Source organism: Limulus polyphemus, unplaced genomic scaffold (assembly GCF_000517525.1).
Source record: "Limulus polyphemus unplaced genomic scaffold, Limulus_polyphemus-2.1.2 Scaffold6691, whole genome shotgun sequence".
NCBI classification, from domain to species: Eukaryota; Metazoa; Arthropoda; class Merostomata; order Xiphosura; family Limulidae; genus Limulus; species Limulus polyphemus.
This window is the reverse complement of record NW_013672301.1, coordinates 1-4,506: the sequence shown is the minus strand read 5'-3', so window position 1 is coordinate 4,506 and position 4,506 is coordinate 1. Positions and strand designations below refer to the sequence as shown.

The following is a 4,506-nucleotide window of genomic DNA, read 5'->3' as shown; positions in this document are numbered from 1 at the left end:
CTAACTTATTTACTACCTTCCTTGGAAATTTCGTTAGTTACTTCTTTACTTGTAAAATTACTCTGTGACTACCAAAGTTATTACTTCATCTTCCTCATCATCCATAGTTAATATTCAAGATGACCTAATAACAAAAAATTAAGAGTAAATAATCTGATGACAATAGTGTTAAAATTTCTTTAAATACAGAGCAAATATTTCTTGAAATTTGTGCATAGTAGGAAAAATGTTATAATGCTGTAGGAGAGACCAAATTTGATCAATGAATCAAGTTGGATGAAGATCATTTGGGGCTGAATATTGAGTAGATTATTTTTCCCATGCAGTTTCTAAACTATTTCTTTATTTTCATATTTTACCTTGGTATACCTGCATCAGGTACTGATGATGACAAAACCTTGTCGAAACCTTGTACATTTGCTGTTATATTAAAGTTTTTCTTCATTACCCATTCAAGCCGTCTCCAGCCATTATTAGTCTCAAAGTGGGTTCCTCGTCATCAAATTTGAATACCTGCATTTGTTTATTAACTGTGCATAATAAACAGTCAAGAATGACAAAAATATTATATAATAGTCTATGGACAACAAAGAACCATTTGGTCCTTCATGGCTGTGTTTTTACACCCATCCTTGTGAAAAGTAAAAAATTTAACCCAACCTTTACTTTTCAGGAAACCATAGATTCCTTTTTAAGCTATGATAAAGTTTTGGAACCCACTACTACTACTGATGGAAACTTATTCCATAAAGCAACTACCCTGTTACAAACAACTATTTTAACTGGAGCTTAGCTTGTCTTGTTCAAATCTTAAACTTGTATCCTCTCAACCTATTATTATAATTATGTTCAAAATACAACACAAAAAAATCTGAAGCTTTTACCATATCAATCCCCTGCCAAATTCTGTGAACTTCAACAAGATTACCTCTTATCTTTCTTCTTTCAAGATAAAATAAGTTAAAAGATCTTAACCTATCACTGCAAGATAACCCTTTCAACCTTGAAATCATCCTAGTAGCCTTAATTTTAACACTTTCCAGTAATTCAGTATCTTTTCTTAGATAAGTAAACACAACTCTACAGAGTATTTCAAGTGAGGTATGACTAGTGTTTTGTATTAGAGATAACTACCTTTTAAGTTTTTACCTGTAATCAATATGTCTATAAATACGCAATGAAATTCTATTAGTTTTACTATTTGCTAAAGAACATCGCTTTGATGGCTTGAGTTATTTTTCCACCACTACACCAAGATCCTTTGTTTCAGCCAAGCTATTGAGTTGGTTCTCATCTATATTTAACATTTGATACAAATTAATGATAACCCAAATGTGTTACCTTGCACTTACTATAACTAAAAATGCTTTTTTAGCTTGTGCATTAATCCAAGTCATTGTCTATTATATCAACATTCTTAATACACCTATATACCTCCAATAGTTTAGCATCCTCTACAAACTTTATTTTACTAATTATGCCCCTATCAATATGATTAATGTAAATGACAGAGAAAAAGATTCAGTTATTCACCCCCTGGGTACTAAAGAATGAAGAAATATATACAAGTAAAGTAGAAAAATGTGTTTCAAAATTTGCTCATAATAAGATATCTGTAATGTATTTAAAATAAAACACTATACGTATGCACTAAGCAAAAGCTATTTTTGAAAGATTGTATACAAGGAGTTGTCGTCTGAAATAATTTTCAAATAAGGTGTATTCTGGAAGACCTATTCCATACTAGTGTTTATTGAAATAAATTAATTTTTTCACTGACTTATCATTATGCTTCATTTTTTATTGTTATGGTATGACATACATTAAGCAAACTGAAAGATTAAAAAATACTGTAGCTTCTATGCTCTGTACATTATAGCTACAAACATTCTGAATAACTCATGTTTCTATAAATAAATAGCCTCTTCCAGATAAAACTCTCTTCTAATTTCATATTATTAACTGTCATTTCAAAAATATCTTTTAATTCTTAAAATTTATTCATTCACAAAGTGTAAGTAATATTTTTAGAATTTTTATTTTCCACAATATGTTAGGGCTAATAGATTTGGTTTCTCCTAGTGGTAAATGACTCTGGAGACCTTTTTTTATTTTCTTTATAAAGGGTTCAATATCGCAAACTAAATTCCATGACATTTCCCACGACCTAGTATTAAATTTAATGATCAAATTCTCAAATGTTTCAACAAAAGTAACAAGCAAACACTGTTTCACAGTCTCCAAACCACCCTTTTAGCTGTCTGATCCACTTATCTGTATTCAATTCCTCAAACATTATATAGTGTAACACTATTTTTCTGATATACAGTTCTTACATTAAGTAATAAAAAAATTAAAACAAATTACTTCACTCAAAAACAATAGAATTTATGTTTTTATTTATTCATTTCTCTCTTCATGTTTTCTGCTTTTTCCTTCAGTTACCTTACTTCCTTGTTGCTTTCCTTAAATTAAATCATTTTTCATGACAATATGAACCCTGTTTTAATCAAGCTTTGTTGTTTGGCTGTCCATTTGTGAATTTGGGAGTGGGTTTGGAGGAGCAAGTAATTATTCAGAATTCTGTTTTCTAGCACATATTAAAGCTTCAAAGTTTTACATACCCTAGTGAGTAAACAACCATTGAAATGCCCATTTTTTCTTATATTAAAGTCTGTGACAAACAGGAAACTTCGACAGTGCAAATAAATTTTGGGTATTTTTATTTTGATAACATGTTGGAGCTGATAGATCCAATGCTTCCTAGTGGGTAAATGACACCTCTTATATCAATTAGATATTTTTGTTACTTTAAAAATGTAGAGGAAGATTTTTTAACAATTATTCAATTCCCCCATTTTCAAGTTCAGCTAGCTTGAATTTGAAATGTAACAGACATTGGGTGAGACTTCTGCATTAAAGTTTACACTTACATTTACAAAACATTTTAGTAGTATTAGCAGTGACAGGGTGATGTTTACAGCAATAATTCATATACTAATAAACTCTTGCTGATAAAAAGTATAACACTGTTAGTAAGAGTGAACACATTTTCTCCAATGTTTTGTCATCTATTAATATAAATCAACGGTTATCAATCTGTGGTACGCGGGCTCTCTTCAGTTCAGGCGATTTCAGTCTCAGGTGGTCTGAGGAAAGGTTGCATAATTACGAAAAGATAGCAGCAATGTAGTGTATAATCCCAACGTGGTCCTCCGATATTAGAAAAATTAAGTAGTTCGCAACAAGAAGTTGAAGAAAACAACTTTGATCACTGATTAATAATCTAAACTAGTTTAGTAGTTATAAATTTTTCAATATTAATTTTATTTTTAGCGAGACATTCATTAGTCTATAATTATTGAAATATAAAGTACAGAGATTTTGAACTAATATTTGTATAGTTCTTACCTTGTACCCGCCTTAACTTTGTCTAAAAAATAATTCAAAATACTCTTAAATATTACAGCATATAAAATTTAACGTTAAGCAACCACGGTTCTACCCTCCACATGGAATTACTAGTGACATAACATGCCATACCGAAGTTGTCATGCCACCTACTGTAAAAAGAAGACATTTATTTTTCATTAAATACAAAATAACATATATCATTTCAGCTGGTATGTATCATTAAATAATTTTATATTGTGGAAGCAAGCTCTTTCTCACTAATACTTTCATAAACAAATTTTTCTTAGTAAATATTTGAAATTTTGAAACAGTACAAAAGCAGAAGAAGGAAAATCAAAATGAAATTCAGTATTATATACTGTAATATTTGTTTTACAACACAAAAAATATCTATGAATTAGCATTTCTAATTTGATATTTTAAAATTGATATATAAAAGTAATATACTGTTACGACAGCGGAAGTCACGTGACCTAGTAACACGTCATGAACTTCTAGAAAAATCATGCCTCTTCGTGAAGCTTCGAATGTTTACTAGATGTACGGTATTCTTGTATATAAGACCCCCAAGAAGTGACGGCAACAATGTAAATGAACTGCAGACAGAGAGAGACTGACAACTGAGTCGAGCACGTGAGTCGTTCGTTGTGAATTATAGCGTTTCTTATAGCGTGACTGTGGAAATTAAGTGTATTGCAAAGTTGTATTCAGAAAGAATAAACCAGTTTTATTTAAGAAAGGACTTGTATCGGTAAAGTTTCTTCGGTAAGAGTTTTAACGGAAAATTAACAACGAACGGAGACGTAACAAATTGGAGTCAGAAGTGGGATAAAAAAATGGAAACGAGAAGCGGCAAATCAAACTACAGCTTAGCAGATTTGATGGCAGCAATACAAGAGCAGCAAAAGAAACAAGAAGAACGAGAAAAGAAACAAGAAGAAAGACAACAGCAGTTGCAAGAAAACCTGCAACAGTGGCAGCTGGAACAGCAAAATAACAAAAAAAGATTACAGCAGTTGTTGGAAGAAAAGGAAAAGAAACAAGAAGAACGATTACAGCAGTTGTTGGAGGAAAAAGAGAAGAAACAAGAAT

At 30.8% G+C, this 4,506-nt stretch overlaps 1 protein-coding gene across 1 annotated transcript in view; it reads right to left on the bottom strand.

Annotated features, from left to right (window-relative positions):
• Positions 1-3,471, bottom strand: part of LOC106473974 (protein archease-like) — a 41,725-nt gene extending 38,254 nt beyond the window's left edge. Inside the window, exons 1-2 of the mRNA XM_013934663.2 lie at positions 3,412-3,471; positions 41-124 (exon numbers count right to left, since the gene is read on the bottom strand). The gene's annotated coding sequence lies outside the window, so the exon portion shown is untranslated. The remainder of the gene's footprint in view (positions 1-40; positions 125-3,411) is intronic.
• Between the last annotated feature and the right edge of the window lie 1,035 nt (positions 3,472-4,506).